Source organism: Carya illinoinensis, chromosome 11 (genome assembly GCF_018687715.1).
Source record: "Carya illinoinensis cultivar Pawnee chromosome 11, C.illinoinensisPawnee_v1, whole genome shotgun sequence".
Classification (NCBI taxonomy): domain Eukaryota; kingdom Viridiplantae; phylum Streptophyta; class Magnoliopsida; order Fagales; family Juglandaceae; genus Carya; species Carya illinoinensis.
The window spans coordinates 35,549,466-35,570,542 of NC_056762.1; the positions used below are offsets into that span (position 1 = coordinate 35,549,466).

Consider the following 21,077-nt stretch of genomic DNA (forward strand, 5'->3'; position numbering starts at 1 on the left):
AAGTTGAATAAAATATTGTTAAAATATATTTTTAGTATTATTTTTATTTTGAGATTTGAAAAAATTAAATTATTTATTTTATTTTATATGAAAATTTAGAAGAGATGGAAACAAACGAGGAGGATTTACATTATAAGCAATGTACGAGAAAAGAACAATCACGTTATTTTTTTGTGCTAATATAATACTAGATACAATGTTAGAATATAAAAATTTTGGAATCTGTATGTTACATTTGAAAAATAGTAAGGCCTATAATTAGAACGTGAGATTTTTCAATTGAGTTCGATCCAAATTATTTTCAAGTTCATCCTATCACAGTACAAAACATTTCGCTCGATAGCACCAAGTCTCCACTATTAAGGTGAGTTATTTAATAAAATAAGAAACTAAAAAAACACATTATCTCTTAGACATTGTCCATAGAGTGTGTCATCTGCTCTGTTTTAGACGGAGTATGGAGTTTGTTCACTTTGTCTTGGACAGAGTTATGTTGTCTCTCAAATTGTAGATCTGTAGAAATTTGTAACAAAAACTAAATTCTGTCAGCTAATATTGTGTATTGAAGAGCTATTAATTTTATAGTTAGCTTGTAACGTATGTTTCAAGTCCAATTTGTAATATCTGTTATTAATGGATGTAGTATGATTTTATTAAACAAAAAAAAAAAAAAGATGAGTTATTTAATAGAAGCAGTTAATACACAAACCAACTGTTTTATGATATAAACTTCAATTTCATAAGCAAACAACGTAAATGTGTGCATCAGTCTTGAGTGTGGATCACAACACATGATTTCCTCCCTTATTGCTTATTGCTCCATCGTTAAATACGTAATCCAAACGACAAACAAGATTTTTATGGACATATAATATTTTATATAAAGCTATATAATCCATTCACGAAGCAGCACGGAACTTCCAGAGTGAGAGCAAGAGGAGAGGGGCCGGCCATTTTCCATTTCAAGCTGGCTCTGGCAGGCTGTCTATATTTTCTTATTCTCCTCAAACATTGTTTAACCCCAAAAGAACTCAATAGCATGGAAGTTATCTGTTCTTCTTCCAAGATCTCTTTTTAATAACCTGAATAATTTGGCGACAATAGCAAAAACTTTAAAATAGTTAAAGATGGAGTTTAGCCGCCGAAGCTACACAATGTGCACAAGGGAGATCTAGAGACATAACAAGTTTCAATGCATCTTCTATAAATACTTCACACATTTAGTTTGATATTAAGGCATTAGCTTTAACACTTGGGTTCATCTAAGTTATAACACCAATGGCTAAGGCAGGGTTAATACATGTTCTTCTGTGCCCATTGTTACTTGTAGCTCTTCTGCAGAGCTGCCATGGCCAGGAAAGACAGATTGGTTTTATTAGCCTATTTATTAGATTTTGAATGTAGAAACTAAATCAACATGAGATGATCTTATTCAAGTCATTTGTGTTACTTTTAGGTCCACATTGTCTACATAGGAGAACTGCCTCAAGGAGATTTTTCTGGTGCATCAACCCACTATTCCATGCTAGGAGTACTCGGAAGGTTACTTCTTAAATGCTTTAGTTTTGCACAACTTTCGTAGTTAATTAACGATGTATGCCTATACAGATAGTTTTAGGAGTTTAATTCTAATTGTACTTCGGAACCATGTGAGTTAAAAAACAATTAGTCGATTGTCGAAGCTTGTATATAGGTTGCTAAGGTCAGGAGTGCCTATACAATCTTGAGCTGCCAAGTGTGAGCACTCATGTGACGTTTTTAGCATGCGTACTTTGGTCCTTCTAATCATCATGATTGCTATATTATTGAAGATAAATGCTAGATACACCTGTACGATATGCAAATTCAGCTCTCTGGTTTTTGAAAAAAATGTGGAATCTATAGTTACAAAGTTAGTTTTTTCACTGGAATCTCATATTTGCTTTACTCTTTTTTAAAAGGAAAAGTTTATGAAGCTTACACGCCTTAGATTGTAAAAATAATTTTCAAAAAAAAAAAAAAAAGAATTAACAAAACAAAATTACACATGAGGATATATATCATTCCCTAGTACCAACCGGAAATAACTTTTACTTTGTCCAATTGAAGTACTTCATCTGCCAAAGAGTCACTAATCTACAGTTATGGGAAGAGTTTTAACGGGTTTGCCGCTAAATTAACTGATGATGAAGTTGCAGAGTTCTCAGGTGAGAACTAATGCAAACAAGTCGCAAGGAATAAAACCATGTTAACATGAGTATGCTAATGCTATGGGCTAAAATTGATCGATGTTTGCGGAAATGGAAGATGTAATTTCAGTTTTTCCACACCAAAAACTAAAGCTTCACGTACACTACAAGGTCATGGGACTTCATGGGTGTCACAAAGCCCAAACGCAGAATCCCTCGAGAAGGAGATGTCATTATTGGGCTCCTAGACACAGGCCAGTTTTTCTATTGAGATCGAAACAGTTGCCACCAATATGATTTGCGTCAATAACCAACGTACGCTATATTTCAATAATGAGAAGTGTTTTTTTCACGTCTTTCGTGGTGTGCAGGAATCTGGCCAGAATCTGAGAGCTTCAGTGATGAAGGACTCAGCCCTCCACCTAGTAAATGGAAGGGTGAGTGCCAAGGTGCCAACTTCACCTGCAACAAGTAAGCTCTATTTCTCCTCAGTACTTAATCGAGCTTTAATTGGGCCTAAACTCCATTAGTGAAAATTATTAACACCACAAACAAGTCAGAAGAAAACTTACCTTGTGAAGAACCAAACGGCTACCTCCCATACAAAGAACCAACGGCTACAAGCAAGATTACATCCACAAATTATGGAATAACCAGCCCATCCTCCAGATCATCCAACGACTAATATATTTATTATAATATAATTACTTTCCTTTACCGTATGTATCCTAGGCCTCCAATCAGTACAAACTCTCATGTATTGATACAATATACGAAGTGTATAAATACAATAAGACTCTCAAAGACTCTCACGGTTGAAGAGGTTTTACAAAAGCTCATTGTTGTAATTGTTTTCATGGTACCAGAGCCCTTGTGAGAGAAGAGAGTCTTCCTCCCATGGCCACCATCGCTTTCAATGTACGTAACTTTGTTACCTTGCGATTAAATGCCACCAATTATCCTCTTTGGCGAGAACAAATCCTGGCCTTGGCTGAGAGTCAAGACCTTATTGAGCATCCCACCGATGCATCTCCACCCATTGAAATCATCACTGCCAGTCAATCAGCTATTGGTTCGAGCAAAACCGAACCTAGTCCTGCCTTCCTTCAATGGTGCAAATCGGACCGACTGCTCCGTGGTTGGATTATCGGGACACTATCTGAGGAAGCTCTTGGTCTTGTTGTAGGCCTTGATTCCGCCCATCATGTTTGGGTGGCTCTCAAATAGGCGTATGCTCATGATTCCCAAGAACGGGAATTCCATCTTACACAGCAGTTAACATACCTGCGCAAGGAACCGTCGACACCGTTGGGTGACCATCTTCGCACGTTCAAAGGCTTGTGCGACAACCTTGCTTCCATTGGACGTCCTGTGCAAGACAAAATGAAAGTGTTCTCTTTACTGAACAGTCTCGGCGCCAAGTATGAGCCCTTCACAACGGCAATGTTGAAACCCCCCATGCCCTCCTACGCCGAACTGCTTCCTCTGCTCCAAGGGTATGAAATTCGCTCAACTCTTCATGATTCCACTAATAATTTTGCTTTCTATGGACAGAGACATTTGAAGGATTACCGAAACAACAACCGATCTCAGAATCGGTCTTTCTCTTCAAAGGGTCGAGGGTTTCAGCCCTCTAACCAGTCCGTGAGGCCTTCCTCTGGAGATGGCCCTCAAACCGTGCGTTTTGCACCAAATCCCAGTGGGTCTAACCCACGTGATACTCATGACCAACTCCCTAACAAAGGCCCCACTTCTAACTGTAATGAAAGCTGTCAAATTTGTGGAAAAAAAGGCCATGTTGCTCTTAAATGTTGGAATCGGTTCAATCACTCTTATCAACCTGAGGATATTCCTCATGCACTTGAGGTGATGACTCTTGAGAATTTTTCTCATGATTCTGAATGGACGGTTGACACCGATGCATCTGCTCATATGACTGGCGACCCAGGTATACTTGAAAATTTACGTCGCTATTTTGGTAATGACGCTGTTATTATTGGAGATGGTAGTTCTCATGCTATTACTCATATTGGTGATACTTATCTTGATAATGGCACTACTAAAATTAAATTATATGATGTTTTATTAGTTCCTGCATTGGCCAAAAGTCTTTTATCTATTGGGCAACTTACCACTGATTATCCTTATAACTGCGAATTTTACGGTGTTGGTTTTGTTGTTAAGGAACGGGAGACCAACCGCGTCCTGTTGACCGGACGTCGGAAGGGTAACCTCTATGTCGTTTCTCCTCCGTACGAAGCTCACTTTTCCACTCGATTCCAACGTGTCCCTGAAGATGTTTGGCACCAGCATTTGGGACATCCCCAGGCATCTTTTTTACAAGTCTTAAAATCAAAAGGCCTTATTCAAGTTTCTGGCTCTTCTTAAAATTCTTTTTGTGATAGTTGCCAATTAGGCAAACTTTGCAAACTTCCTTTTTTACCATCTACCAATATTACTCATAATGCATTTGATAAACTTTATTGTGATTTATGGGGTCTAGCTCCTGTAGTCTCTGTTGGTAAATTTTCTTATTATGCATGATAGTTGATGCTTTTTCTAAATTTATGTGGTTTATTCCTCTACGCAAAAAATCTGATTTTTTTCTCTACATTCTTACTTTTTGAGAAATATGTTGAGCGACAATTTTGCAAAAAAATTAAAATTTTTCAAACTGATGGCGGTGGTGAATTTGCTAATCGCCAAGTTACATCCCATTTACAAAAACAAGGTATTATTCATCAGTATTCTTGTCCTCATACTCCTGAACAAAATGGTATGGTTGAACAACGCCATCATACTATTCGTGAACTTGGGATGACCATGCCTTTTCATAGTAGCGTTCCAAAACGCTTTTGGGTTGAAGCTTTTGCCACTGCCACTTTTCTTATTAATCGCCTTCCTTCCACCACCATTGATTTGCAATCAACCTTTTCCATCCTTCACGGCACCTATCCTGACTATAGTTCCTTACGTGTGTTTGGCTCAAAATGTTTTCCTTACACTTGGGATATGAAAAAAAATAAATTTGATCCTAAAACTTTACCTTGTGTTTTTATGGGATACAGTGATAAGCATCAAGGTTACAAATGCTATCACCCTCCCTCTGGTCGTACATTCATCTCACGTCATGTTGTGTTTGATGAGTCCACTTTCCTTTTAAACACCCTGGTAACCTTCACTTACCCTCACCTACTGAGCCAGTCCTCTCCACGTTTGATATGTGGATCACTCCTCCTACCCCTTTCTCCAACTCCACCATACCCGAAGTTGGTCCCACATCTCCCATAGCTGCGGATATTCCTCTTCCATCCACTTCCGCCCCTTCCCCTACACCTGCATCACCCACCATTAGTGCTAGTAGCTTACCTATATCTACATCTCTATCCTCTAGTACTGACGCCACAGTACCCCTGCTACCCACTGATCCTTCCACCACTTCATCAGTGACCCCTGCTACCACCATTGTCACACAGTCCAAGTCTGGCATTCGCAAGCCTAACCCCAAATATGCCTACTTGCATGACCTTACTCCCATTCCGACTGAGCCTAAATCCATTCGCTCTGCTCTCAAACATCCTGGTTGGTTACAAGCAATGCATGATGAGTTACATGCCTTATGTGTGAATAACACTTGGACTCTTGTCCCTCGTGATTCTACTATGTCTGTTATAGGTTATAAATGGATTTTCAAAAGCAAACTTAAAGCTGATGGCTCCTTGGATCGGTTAAAAGCTCGTTTAGTAGCTAAAGGTTTTCATCCAGAAGACGGCATAAATTACCATGAGACCTTTTCCCCTATTATCAAACCCAGTACTATTCGCATTGTTCTTACAATTGCTCTCATTAACCGCTGGAGTGTTCGACAATTGGATGTCAAAAATGCGTTTCTTCACGGTGATCTTCAGGAATCTATTTACATGGAACAACCTCCAGGTTTTATTCATCCAACTCATTCTTCTTATGTTTGCAAATTAAATAAAGCTCTTTATGGTCTCAAACAGGCTCCCCGTGCTTGGTTTGACAAATTTAGCAGTTTTTTATTAACTCATGGCTTTCTTTGTAGCACTGCTGATTCTTCTTTATTTGTTTGTCATTCCTCGCCTAGTACTCTTATTTTACTCTTATATGTTGATGATATTTTATTGACTGGCTCCTCTATTGTGTATCTTCTTGAATTTATTTCCACTCTTCATAGTCACTTTGCCATGAAAGACCTTGGTCCTCTTCACTATTTCCTTGGCATCCAAATCAGTCCTACCGCTGAGGGCCTTACCCTCTCTCAAACCAAATATGCTCTTGATATTCTCGAACGAGATAAGATGCATGACTGTAAACCTATGGGCACTCCCATGATGCCACGGACCAAAGGTCTTACCTCTCAGACACCCTTCTCTGACCCAGCTCACTACCGTAGTATTGTTGGTGCTCTACAATATCTTACCCTTACTCGTCCTGACCTCTCTTATAGTGTGAATTTTGTTTCTCAATTCATGCATTCACCTACTAAAGCAAATTATAAAACGGTCAAGCGTATTCTTCGGTATTTAAAAGGCACTGTAGACCTTGGTCTTCATTTTAATTCCCATTCTACTCTTGATCTCTATGCCTTTTCTGATGCAGATTGGGCAGGTTATCCTACTTCTAGACGCTCCACCACTGGCTACTATGTCTTTCTTGGAAGTAACTGTATCTCCTGGTTTGCAAAAAAATAACACATAGTCTCTCGATCAAGCTCTGAAGCTGAGTACCTTGCAATGGCCCATACAATTGCCAAACTCACTTGGATATCGTACCTATTACGTGATCTAGGCATTCAGCTCACCTCCACGCCGTTGTTACTCTGTGATAATATTAATGCTCTCTACATGACTATTAATCCTGTCTTTCACGCTCGAAACAAGCATATTGAAATTGATTATCACTATGTTTGTGAATGTGTTGCTCTTGGACTTCTTCACACTCGGCATGTCTCGGCCTCTAATCAACTTGCCGATATGTTTACCAAACCGCTTGGCCGCCTTGCTCTTATTAATCTTCGGACCAAACTTGGCCTCGTCCCTCGGCACCGTTTGCGGGGGCATATTAACACCACAGACAAGTCAGAAGAAAACTTACCTTGTGAAGAACCAAACGGCTACCTCCCATACAAAGAACCAACGGCTACAAGCAAGATTACATCCACAAATTATGGAATAACTAGCCCATCCTCTAGATCATGCAACGGCTAATATATTTATTGTAATATAATTACTTTCCTTTACCGTATGTATCCTAGGCCTCCAATCAGTACAAACTCTCATGTATTGATACAATATACGAAGTGTATAAATACAATAAGACTCTCAAAGACTCTCACGGTTGAAGAGGTTTTACAAAAGCTCCTTGTTGTAATTGTTTTCAAAAATGAACAAAAGAGATCATGAAAAACATTTTCAAACTTTTTTAGGATTGCATTCACATACTATTATATATGAAGATTGTTAGTACTTATAGCAGAAAACCAACAACGAAAAAGGGAACCGTACAGAAACTGACAATGCAATATATATAGTCGATGCATGCACCCCAAGATTATCTTAGTTCATTATAATGTCATTCATCTAAGTTAGAAGCTCACAAAGATTTCTTAAACTCACAGCAAGATCATTGGAGCCCGTTACTACAATAGTGAAAACTCCTTCGACAGCACTGATCATTTTAAATCTCCAAGGGACTCTGAGGGTCATGGAACCCATACTTCCTCAACTGCTGCAGGAAGGGAGGTAGTTGGAGTGAGCTACTTTGGGCTAGCCGAAGGAACCGCAACAGGTGGAGTCCTTGGCGCAAGGATTGCCATGTATAAAGTTTGCTGGTCATTTGGATGTTCATCGGCAGATATCCTGGCAGGTTTTGGTGATGCAATAGCAGATGGAGTAGACGTTATTTCAGTGTCCCTTGTTTCTGACTTTCCTAGGCAATATTTTGAAGACCCGATTGCTATTGGATCTTTCCACGCAATGAGAAAAGGCATTTTGACCTCAGCTTCTACTGGAAACTCAGGGCCTTTTCCATCAACTGTCAGCAATTTCGCACCTTAGATACAAACTGTAGCTGCTAGCACTATTGATCGAAAATTTGTTGCCCAAGTTGCGCTTGGCAACGGACAAGTCTACACGGTGAGTTTTCCTATGGTATTGAAGTTGTTTAATTCAAAAGGGCAATCCTCACTAATACCGTGCATACTAATCCTTTGAACGATATAATGAAGGGTCTCTCCATTAATAGTTTTGATCTCAATGGAAAATCATTCCCCTTGATTTAGGGTGGAGGTGCTGTAAATTACTCTACAGGAGTTGATACAACAATTTCAAAATTTTTCTTTCCTGGTGCACTAAATTGACACAAAGTTCAAGGAACAATCGTCTTATGTGAAACTATCGACGATGGCCCCGGCATTTTAATAGCCAGCACCGGCGTTTCAATTGCCAATGGTGTGGGAACCATTATGGCGAACTCATCCATCAAAGATTTTGCCTTCAGTTACCCACTACCAGCAACAGTAATCAGCACAAAAGATGGCCTCAAATTTTTGGACTACATCAAATCAACAGTATATAAATTTCTATACTAATTAAATCTCTCCTTAAATAGAATCATAACTTCTAGATTCTTACACCATACTAATGAAATTATGCAAACCCTTGATAGAAACCCAATCGCAACTATTTTAGTCAGCGAGGCATGGAAGGACGTAATGGCACCTTATGCTGTATCGTTTTCTTCCAAAGGACCAAACCCCATCACCCCAGACATTTTCAAGGTGGTTGATGGATTTAATACCTAATGTACTAAGTTTTTTGCACCTTTCATTTATTTTGAGAACTCGCATTGATATGCCAACAATCTTGTCTGAATGATTTGTAGCCGGATCTCATTGCCCCTAGAGTGGACATTCTGTTAGGAATTCGGATCTCCCAAATTCACCCCCTTAAAATCTACCATTTGTAGGAATAACAAAAAAAAAAAAAATAGAGAAATAATAACAACACAAAAAATTTACGTGGAAATTTCAAAACAAGAGAAAAACCACCAGACCCAGAGAAGAAAATTCACTATGTGAAAAATTGTTACAATCACATAATTTTTCTCCTCATCCCAAACACACCCACAAAACTACCCCACTAGTAAAACTTTACACTCTTCCCATTTTACAAAAGGCTAATAGAGGTGATGAGTGTGCGAAAATGCACTCTATATACCCTATTATTGGACTAAAATGCTAAAATGTGAATAAAAATCATAGGAATTAATGTGTATTCTTAAATTGAATTTCTATTTATGTTGGGATACTCCTAAACAGTTTTTTTATGTCTAATTTCAGAGTTTATAAAAGAGCAAGTCAAGCCTAGTCAAATTCAAAGGAGGAAATTCATGGGGTTTGAGAGCAATTTGGAAGAAAAGAAAAAAAAAAATCACAAAATGAAACCACAAGAAGTCCAAGTCCGAAATTCGCTAGGAGACAGTCTGGACATACTTTAGTCTTTTAACTGTATCTTTTCAGCCACATATTGTATTGATGCGATTCTTGATGCATTGGAAAGCTATCTTAAAGGGCTATAACTTTGTCTCTAATAAGGATTTTCAAATTCAAACTCCTGAAAGCCGTACATGACTGCCAAGATAAGTCCTAAAATTTAGGCGATTTTTTTATGCGGAAATCAAGAGGACATTAGGGTTTCTTTCTTACCCTATATAAGCATATCATTAGCACGAAATCGAGAGGAGGAAGAGGCACAAGAGGCAGATCTGAAGAGAGGATAAAATCACTTCCATGGTCACCGTTCGCTTCAGTTTTCTCTGGAGATTTTTGTTGTCCATTATATTTATGGGTAACTAAATTCTCAAGTAGGGTTAGGGATGAACTTGCACATTAGATGGTATTTCTAATTTATTGTTAATTCATGTATTTGATTTTCAATTTCTAAAACTCTTTTGTTTTATTATTCTCAATTCATTGTTGATGTTTTCTTCTCCGAATAATCATAGAATTTATTCTGTTTATAGATTCAGTCATGCTTTTTCTATTGAATGGATTAGTTCTTTGATTATGTTTGGATCAATTATTTATCTATATTGATTTAGTTTTTTGCTACAATATTGCTTCCTGAATATATTGTCGTCATTGGATTTTATCAATAGGGGTAGTAATTCACGTTTTTTAAAAGTGGTGAATGTTTTTTCAAAGGGTTACATTTTATTTAAGTTTGGTTTATAAATCTATACCTTCCGATTGGAAATTGCGGGAATTGAGTTCCTAATTGAGTTATCCAATGAATTAAGAATAATTAAAATACCAGATTTGTGCAAGGGATTCCCGACGCTCTACTGTTTGTCAAATTTGAGTACTTTTTCTGTTAATCTCTTTGCTTCACTTTAATTTACATTTAAAATTAATTTTTGTTTTCTATTACTTATTTAATATTTTTCTTTAGTTTCTTTGTTTCTCTTGCTATTCTTTTAATTTGTCTCCCTGTGGAATCGACACCCCAAAGCTGTGCTACAACTACCGCGTTATTCTTTGGGCGTAATCAAATTTTGACGCCGTTGCCGGGGAGACGGTAGAAGAATTGTGAGATAGGTTTTCTTTTCAACAGTTTGTAAAGGCGGTAACTTCGTTCCCCCTTTTAGGTTGCTGCATCTTTTTTTTTTCTTTTTCTTTTTGTAGTTTCTTTTAGTGTTGCGTTTTTCTCTACCTTGCATGCACAGGTATAGAAACGCCTTTAGTCGGTTTGCTTGTAGACCTGTGTTAGAGTCTGAGTTTAATTTTTCTAATCATTTGTTTGAAAATTTTTTTAATTCTGAGAAAATGAGTGAACATGAAGATCAACCCACTAAGACCCTTCAGGATTACCTCCACCCTACACGCACAGCCACACCAACATGTTCATGTTTCCAGCTAATACTCGTCAATTGGATTTTAAAACAGGGATGATACAATTACTCTCTACTTTTTATGGCTTGGAAAATGAAAATCCATATGTGCACATTAGGGAGTTTGAGGAAGTAGTTACGACTTTTCATAGTCAAAATGCAACTGATGACATTGTGAGACTTAAGTTCTTTCCTTTCTTTTTGAAAGATAGAGCTAAGAGTTGGCTATACTCATTGAGACCACGATCTATTGGGTCATGGAATGAGATGACTCAGGTCTTCTTTAATAAATACTTTCCCCAACATAAGACCAATGCTTTAAAAAGGTAAATCTCCACCTTTGTACAAAAGGACAGTGAGACTTTGTATCAGTCTTGGGAGAGATTTAAGGAGCTATTGAGTATGTGTCCTCACCATGGGTATGAGAATTGGTGCTTAGTGTGTCCTCATCATGGGTATGAGAATTGGTGCTTAGTGAGCTATTTTTATGAGGGACTTACACCTAGAGAGCGTCAATTTGTGGAGATGATGTGTAATGGTGAGTTCTTACAGAAAGATCCTGATGAGGCCATAGAATACCTCAATGAGCTTGCTGAAAAAGCTCACACTTGGACTGGACCTAGTGCTACTGAGAGCACAAATAGGTCACGACCTGTAGGAAACCTAAATGGTGGTGGAATTTACCATCTCAGGGAAGAAGATAACCTAAAGGCTAAGGTTGAGATGCTCACTAGGGAGCTAGAGGTGTTGAAGAATAAAAACTTAAACCCAACACACATGGCTAATCATGCAGAGTCTTTTGGACGATGTTTTGTGTGTGGTGGGGTAGATCACCTTGCCCAAGAGTGTCCCACATTTGCTGAGATGAAAGGGATGTATGAGGAACAATGTAATGCCTTAGGTATGTACATGAAGCCTGTTGCACCTTTCTCTAATACCTACAATCTTGAGTGGCATAATCACCCCAATTTTAGCTGGAAGTCTGAAAACCAGCCGCCTGCACAACCCCCTAGACCATATCATGCACCTTCATCTTCTAAGAGTCCTTTAGAAGACACTTTGCATACTTTTATTGAGGCACAAAGTAAAACTAATCAAAAGTTTGAATCTTTGATTATGCAGGTTGTTGAAGAAAACAAAGAGATAAAGAGTCATATATCTAAGATAATGAGCTCTTTGAGTGTAAATGAGCGTGTCAAGTTTCCTTCTCAAGCTCAATCCGCACCCCAAGGTCAGCATACGACACAAAAAAATTTAAAAGAAGTCAATGTCATTATGACAAGAAGTGGTAAGTCCTTACACATCCCAACAATTGATAAGCAAGAGGATGTTGAAGAGGAACAAAGCAATGATAGCACCGAGTTCCCCAAGGATGCCGAGGTAATCAAGAGTCTAGTTAAAGTACCATTTCCTCAAGCTTTAAAATCTGGTATGCGAACTTTGGATCCTAGTAATGAAATCTTGGAGAACCTCAGGCAGGTAAAGATTAACCTTCCTCTTTTGCATGTTATTAAACAAGTTCCCACTTATGCAAAAGTTCTTAAAGATTTGTGTACAATTAAGAGGAAGCACCATGTTAAGAAGACAACATTTCTGACAGAGCAAGTTAGTGCTCTAATTGAGCAGCGAATTCCTCCTAAGTACAAGGATCCTGGTTGTCCAACCATTGCATGTAATATTGGGAATCATGAGTTTGGGCAAGCCTTGCTAGATCTAGGAGCTAGTGTTAATTTGATGCCTTATTCCATTTATTTGCAACTTGGTTTGGGTGAAATTAAGCCTACTTCTGTCGTGCTTCAGTTGGCTGATCGTTCAATTAAGAAACTGAGAGGGATAGTTGAGAATGTTTTGATCCAAATTGACAAGTTTTATTATCCTGTTGATTTCTTAATTTTGGACACCCAATCAGTTGTTGAGTCTAACTCTAAAGTTTCTCTCATATTAGGTAGACATTTCCTTGCTACGGCTAATGCACTTATAAATTGCAGGAATGGGTTGATGAAGTTATCTTTTGGAAACATGACCATGGAGGTCAACATTTTCCATATTGAGAAGCAGCCAACAGATGACGAGTGCCACCAAACGTATATGATTGATGCACTCATAGACAAGGGAGTTCACATAACTCATGATTTTGATCCCCTTGAATATCCCCTTGCGAATTATGAGTTTAATACATCTGTTAGTGATTCAGCTGATGTTATTGATATTTGTGCTGTTTTTGATGAAACTCAGGATTATGGCACACAGGTTTGGCAATAGAAATTTGAGGAGTTGCCTAAGAAATGTGGAAAACAGATTCCTGTAAGTATGAAAGCACCAAGAGTTAAATTGAAATCTTTGCCTAAGTCTAAAGTCTATAAGGTTAAAATGAAAACGTTTCATGATAAAAATATTCTTAGGAAGATGTTTAAACCTAATGACCGAATATGCTTATATGATTTTGGATCTCACAAGCACAAAGGAAAACTTTGGTTTAGGTGGACTGACCCATTTCTAGTGAAAAATGTTTTTGTAAATGGGGTGATAGAAATAGAGGATCCTAAGAATGGTCGGATCTTTAAAGTAAATGGTCAACGCCTTAAAATATTAATTGATAGGCAAGTTCCGGAAGTGGAAGACATTCCACTTGTGGATCCAGTCTATCAACCTTGACCACACCACCAAAGTATGTGTTTCTTTATTTATTTTGTTTTGCTTTGTTTTGTTTTTATTTTTTCTTATTTTCTTTCTTTTCCTTTTTGTTTGCTTTTGTTTTCTTTGTTTTTTGATTGCAGGATAGTTTCATTTCGTCATTTCAGATTACCATCTTTGGTGTTTAGGGAGCTACCCACGTCACTCATCAGGTGTATTCTACCATTTTCAGTTACTCCCCATTCAATTTTGGTTCTTAAACATTGAGGACAATGTTTCATTTAAGTTGGGGGATAATGGTGCAAATTCAGTATTTAAAATGCTTGTTGGAACTCTGTGGCATATTTTCATATGTCAATTTTTTTTTTTAATTTGTATCATACGTGCATCATTTTCACATGTGTACTCGTTCTTATTCATAACCATCTTCGTGAATTCACCAAACCCACCATAATCATTTTTGCTGAAGCATTCACAGAACCTTTAATGCACTTATCCAAGTTTTGTGGTAAGATGGTGGTTTGACACATGTAGCTAGAGAAATCTTTTGCTTAAGTATTCATGTGAGTTTGGAGAGGATTGAGAGCATACAAATGCAATAAATTGTGATAAGCGTTCATTGATCTGTTGAATTGGGCACTTCTTTTGAGAATATCATTACATGGTTTGCGGTACAATGGTGGATATACTTGGGATATGACGAATGTCAACTTAGGATTAACGTTTGAGCCTTTCAAGCTATCCTTTCCATCATAGACCCCTAGTAGCCAACTTTGAGCCAATAAACACTTGTAGCTTTTTCTTTTTATATGCCCATATCATCCATGCCTCTCCACATTGGAGTATAACCTATACACAGATTTTCTTACCCTTTTTACTTCCAAGTGTATACTAGGTGTGGAATTTGTATTTTCTTTCTTTAATTTTATCATTTTTAATTAAGAAGAAGAAGAAGACGACAGAAAAAAGAGAAGAATACAAGTTGCAAAGTGTTCAATTGAGTGAGCTCCAAAAAAAAAAAGTTGGTAGAGATGGAAAGAATACAAAAGTGGCATGTGTTTGTCCATCAAATTGTTGAAAAAGAAAAGAGGAAGAAGAAGGAAAAGCATTATTATTTGATGATCTGAAAAGTTGGAGAGTATATCAAGTGAGAAGTGTGGTCTATTGAGATATTTAATAAAATTCCCTTTGTATATACTTGGAAGTTTTTGAATCCCTTTCATCTTTTTTTTTTTTTTTATATAACCCCAAAACCAAGCCACATTACAACCTTTTTTGTTGACCATTCTGATTCTAAGTAAGCTGTTAGAAAGATTGATGGAAGTCTCATTTGTTAGTGTTCCTATCATAAGATCAATATTTGCTTGTTGCTTATACATAATTGCCTAATTTTCCATGAGAGTGTGTATACACCCATTGTCAACTCCATAGAGAGAGCCTTTACACGAAACACTATTATATCCGTGAGTTATAGAGTTGAACCTTTTGCTTAAGATGTTCTTGATGTTGCATGTGTCAAGGTTAGTGGTACGATGGTTATGGCTTGGAGAACACACACACACTCTGTGGATTGCTATAGGTGGATCTTGATGGGTTATTGGATTCCTTAGATTGTTTTAATATGTGAATATGGAAAGTGTGACTTGATGGCCTTTATGTGTGATTTTCTTTGGTCTCTTTCGTTGTTTTGACATGAAAATTGCTAGGGACTAGCAAGGAGTAAGTTGGGGGGTATGATGAGTGTGCGAAAATGCACTCTATATACCCTATTATTGGACTAAAATGCTAAAATGTGAATAGAAATCATAGGAATTAATGTGTATTCTTAAATTGAATTTCTATTTATGTTGGGATACTCCTAAGCAATTTTTTTATGTCTAATTTCAGAGTTTATAAAAGAGCAAGTCAAGCCTAGTCAAATTCAAAAGAGGACATTTATGGAGTTTGAGAGCAATTTGGAAGAAAAGAAAAAGAAAAAAATCTCAAAATGAAACCACAAGAAGTCCAAGTCCGAAATTCGCTAGGAGACAATCTGGACATACTTTAGTCTTTTGACTGTATCTTTTAGCCATATATCTGATTGATGTGATTCTTGATGCATTGGAAAGCTATCTTAAAGGGCTATAACTTTGACTCTAATAAGGATTTCCAAATTCGAACTCCTGAAGGCCGTACGTGGCTGCCAAGATAAGTCCTAAAATTTAGGCGATTTTTTTATGCGGAAATCAAGAGGACATTAGGGTTTCTTTCTTACCCTATATAAGCATATCATTAGCACGAAATGGAGAGGAGAAAGAGGCACAAGAGGTAGATCTGAAAAGAGGAGAAAATCACTTCCATGGCCACCGTTCGCTTCAGTTTTCTCTGGAGATTTTTGTTGTCCATTATATTTATGGGTAACTAAATTCTCAAGTAGGGTTAGGGATGAACTTGCACATTAGATGATATTTCTAATTTATTGTTAATTCATGTATTTGATTTTCAATTTCTAAAACTCTTTTGTTTTATCATTCTCAATTCATCGTTGATGTTTTCTTCTCCGAATAATCATAGAATTTATTCTGTTTATGGATTCAGTCATACTTTTTCTATTGAATGGATTAGTTCTTTGATTATGTTTGGATCAATTATTTATCTATATTGATTTAGTTTTTTGCTGCAATATCGCTTCCTAAGTATATTGTCGTCATTGGATTTTATCAATAGGGGTAGTAATTCACGTTTTTTAAAAGTGGTGAATGTTTTTTCAAAGGGTTACATTTTATTTAAGTTTGGTTTATAAATCTATACCTTCCGATTGGGAATTGCGGGAATTGAGTTCCTAATTGAGTTATCCAATGAATTAAGAATAATTAAAATATCAGATTTGTGCAAGGGATTCCTGACGCTCTACTGTTTGTCAAATTTGAGTACTTTTTCTGTTAATCTCTTTGCTTCACTTTAATTTACATTTAAAATTAATCTTTGTTCTCTATTACTTATTTAATATTTTTCTTTAGGTTCTTTGTTCTTCTTGCTATTCTTTTAATTTGTCTCCCTGTGGAATCGACACCCCAAAGCTGTGCTACAACTATCGCGTTATTCTTTGGGCGTAATCAAGAGGAATTTAATTAAAATTAAAAATTACTAGATAAGCTTTAAATTGGTGCACTTAAACTAAGAGGCTAAGCCTCTTATTTATAACTTGGCCTAATGCTTCTTTGTTTACATCCCACCGGTGTGGGACTAAAAATGAGCAATTAGTCAACAATCTCCACCTTGCGAGTTTGACTGGTCTCACAGCCAAGCTCCACCTCAATGAAGATATTCATAGCTTCCATTATCATGCTTCACCATAAAAGCATACCCACTCAGAATAAACCAATTCCAAACATTTCACTTCTGCCTATGTCGAAAAACAACCTTGCTAAAAATTATGGTGTAACTTCCATGTTTGGCCCTCTTGGAAGTTCATTAGCCATCGATATAAATTTCCACCACACACCCTGCATCAATGCCAAACCAATGCCTGTGTGCAAACTTTTGGACCCACTAACATTAACACATCCTCTATCATGACAATTTTGAGAATTAGCAGCATGTCATGAGGATGTACATGTCTCCTTTTAAAGATCAAAATCTTCCACGGAGAGAAACACAACATTAGCATCATTTCAAGTATCTCCATTTACTGACTTGGAGCTACTTGTCGAACCTGCTCCAGCTTTTGGACAATTTTTTTTGACGTGCCCAAATTATCCACACTCCCAGCAGACTACTTTCTTCTTCATGGAGTTCTTCATCTTCCCATTTCCAGCTACTACCATTACTATATTCTCAAGTGGAATGTTATTTCCACTATTTAGTCTTCTCTCTTCAGAAAAGATTTTACTGATAACATCGGAAAAAATTATTTTTTCATTCTCATGTATCAATATAGGTTTCATGTGCTCATAGGAAGGTGGAAGAGACTAGATGAGTCTCAAGGCTTGATCCTCATCATCAATTTTAAATCCAATAGATTTTAGCTCAGCGACAATGCCATTAAGAACGATTAAATGACCTGAAATAGTTGTACCTTTACTCATCCACAGTGTATGAAACTGCTCCTTCAGGTGTGCACGATTTGAGATGCCATTCGTTTGATACAACTCTTCAAGTTTTTTCCAAAGTTCCTTTGCTGTAGATATTCTATGCACATTTGCAAGAACATTTTTGGCCAAGTACAGATGTATTGTACTTGATGTTCTCAAATCCAGATCCTCCCAATCTTCATAGTTCATTTTAGATCTGCTCCTTTCACCAGTCACACTAGTACTAGTGCTGACTTCAGGTGTTGGTCTGCCCTTCAATGCCTTGTGTAATTTTGATTGAATCAAGATATCATTGACTTGTACTTACCACAAGCCAAAATTGATTCTCCCATCAAATTTCTCCATCTCAAATCTGACAAGATTTGAAAGCATACTTCCTGACATTACTTAGATGAATTTACTGTAAAAATGAATAGTACCTCACTAATTCAGTTCATAGGAAAGATTGGAGGATTACAATGGACACACTTAAAATTTTCAATCTTCTAGACAGAACCTCCTTAGACTGTACGTATCCACACTACCACACCAAAACTCTACCCCACAAGAAGAACCTAGTGGCTCTGATACCAATTGTTGAAAATTTAGACCTCCCAAATTCACCCCCTTAGGATCTACCATTTGCATGAATAATAAGAAAAATACAGAAATAAGAACAACACAAGAAAAGATTAGAGGGTCACAATGGACACACTTAAATTTTCAATCTTCTATACAGAACCTCCTTAGACTGTATGTATTCATACTACCACACCAAAACTCCACTCCACAAAAAGAACCTAGTGGCTCTGATACCAATTGTTGAAAATTTGGACCTCCCAAATTCACTCCCTTAGGATCTACCATTTACAGGAATAACAAGAAAAATAGAGAAATAAAAATAACATAAAAAATTTACGTGAAAACTCCAAAACAGGAGAAAAACCACCAGACAAAGAGAAGACAATTCACTATGTGAAAAATTGTTACAATCACACAATTTTTCTCCTCACCCCAAACAGACTCACAAAGCTACCCCACTAGTAAAACTTTAACTTTACACATCTTCCCATTTTACAAAAGATTAATAGAGGAATTTAACTAAAATTAAAAGTTACTAGATAAGCTTTCAACTAGTGCACTTAAACTAAGAGGCTATGCCTCTTATTTATAACTTGGCCTAATGCTTCTTTGTTTACATCCCACTAGTGTGGGACTAAAAAGGAGCAATTAGTCAACACATTCTTGCTGCTTGTTCTCCCGTGACACCACCTTCCATCGACTCTAAGGACACCAGGAGTGTTAAATTCAACATAATTTCCGGCACATCCATATCTTTCCCTCATGCTGGTGGTGCAGCTGTTTATGTTAAGGCTGTCCATCCAAACTGGTCCCCTGTCGCCATTATATTAGCCCTCATGACCATAGGTGAAGTATCAAATAATCCGAGTTCATTTTAGAAACATGACTAATTAGTTTCGAATCATTTCCTAGCCCTCACAATAAATATAGGAAAAAACACCTACTTTCTACGATCGACGGACTCAACAGACCTTCTTTCTACTGATTGGTTGGAAATATAAGAGTTATTGGTAAATAGCAAATTAATTACATTGGTGTGGTCTTCATTTGATCAGGCCAAGCTTGTTATATTTCTCTAAACCTATTTTTCTCACGAACAACTTACATCGTGGACCCAGAGAAGCATGAAGACCTTGAATTCGCCTATGGATTAGGTCACATCAACCCATTGAAAGCCATAGACCCGGGGCTCACCTATGATCATCTAAGGTAGACTACATTGACTTTCTTTGTAAGCAGGGCTACAATACCACCACGTTAAAACTCATCACAGGAGACAATAGCAATTTTTGCACCACCACAATGCCTGGAAGAGCTTGGAGCCTCAATTATCCCTCATTCTCCATAGCCGTGGAAGATGGTTTGCCAATTAGAGCTATGTTTAGTAGCACAATTACCAATATTGGCCCGCCAAACTCAACCTACACTCTCAGTTGGTACATGCCTTCCTCTTTTACTGTTAGAGTGGAGCCATCTGTCCTGTTATTCTCTGCCATTGGATAGAAAAAGTTGTTTACTGTGATGGTCTATGGCCCAAATATTGAACAACAACCGATCACATCAGGGGCTATTATATGGACTTATGGGGTTCATGTGGTGAGAAGCCCACTTGTGGTTTACACAATTCTCCTTGGTTCTTCATTCTCCTTCTCCACTTCTCTGAATAAACCAAACTTCAAAGGCTCCTCCATGTATCGCAATAGTGGGATACTTGGCGGCCACAAGTAAATTGCTCCCGGGTTTTGTATTCTCCTTCTTCACATCTAAATCAAACCCATATTTCAAAGGTTCCTCTATGTATAAGAATGAATACTTGGCCACAAATAATTGAGCCTATATAATCTTTAGTTTAGCCGTTGTTAACATTTATGATGGCTTTTCAACTTTGTATTGCCTTCACAATATTGAAATGATGGTCAAATAAAACCGCTGAATGTTCTTGGCTTCTCTCTCTCTCTCTCTCTCTGATTCAAGTTTCTGCCATAAGTATTGCTGACTTTGCTTCACTTTAATTGCAATAACAAAATGCGCATAGATAAAACTCTTGCATCATTTCAAGCGACAAAGAGAACAATTAATGCAGGTGTATATAGAAACCATCCATAATTCAAGCAATCCATCTGCTCAATTTGCATGTACACAAACAAAAATATCTTGCAAGCTAATTAATCAGAAGCAAAACCTTCAAGATCTAGATAATTTGCTTAAACACAGATTTACATGCTACCCATGTATAGTTGTCGTGTGTTTGATGAGAAATTCCTAAACCATTATGGAAATATCAAATCTGAGATTAACACGTTATATGGTCTTAGTAATCCGCAATGTTTTCCATCTTTGCGTACAAAAGATTTAATGCTAACATATCTAAGAATACCATTTTGCGCAGATCCTTTGAAAAGTCTTAACAAATCACACCAGATTTGTTTATTTTATTCAAAGACAGATGAAAGACACAATGACCTTGCTATTAGTCTAGAAAGACCCGACGAATATTAATTATATATTGATATGGACAGTACTAGAATTATTAGGGGTCCAATGATAGGCCAGAATGGGTGATTTCAAAATACCCAAAACTTTTTACTTGCTTTTGTGCAGAAAATTAATGGTTCTTTTTGGTTATTCTCAAAGGTTTAAAGAAGTATTCACCATCTCATTCCCTTGTGGCCAAGATGCAAAGCAGTAGCACAAGTCAAGCCAAGAAGCAGAGCAACAGCAGTAGCAG

The 21,077-nt window shown here is 37.2% G+C and overlaps 1 non-coding gene and 1 pseudogene across 1 annotated transcript; one reads left to right on the forward strand and one right to left on the reverse strand.

Moving 5' to 3' along the window:
* Window positions 1-1,278: 1,278 nt before the first annotated feature.
* Window positions 1,279-20,077, forward strand: LOC122282434 (annotated as a pseudogene).
* On the reverse strand, window positions 11,396-11,503 carry LOC122283563. Its single transcript, XR_006230962.1, has one exon. It is a non-coding gene; the product is annotated as a small nucleolar RNA R71 (small nucleolar RNA).
* Window positions 20,078-21,077: the final 1,000 nt, after the last annotated feature.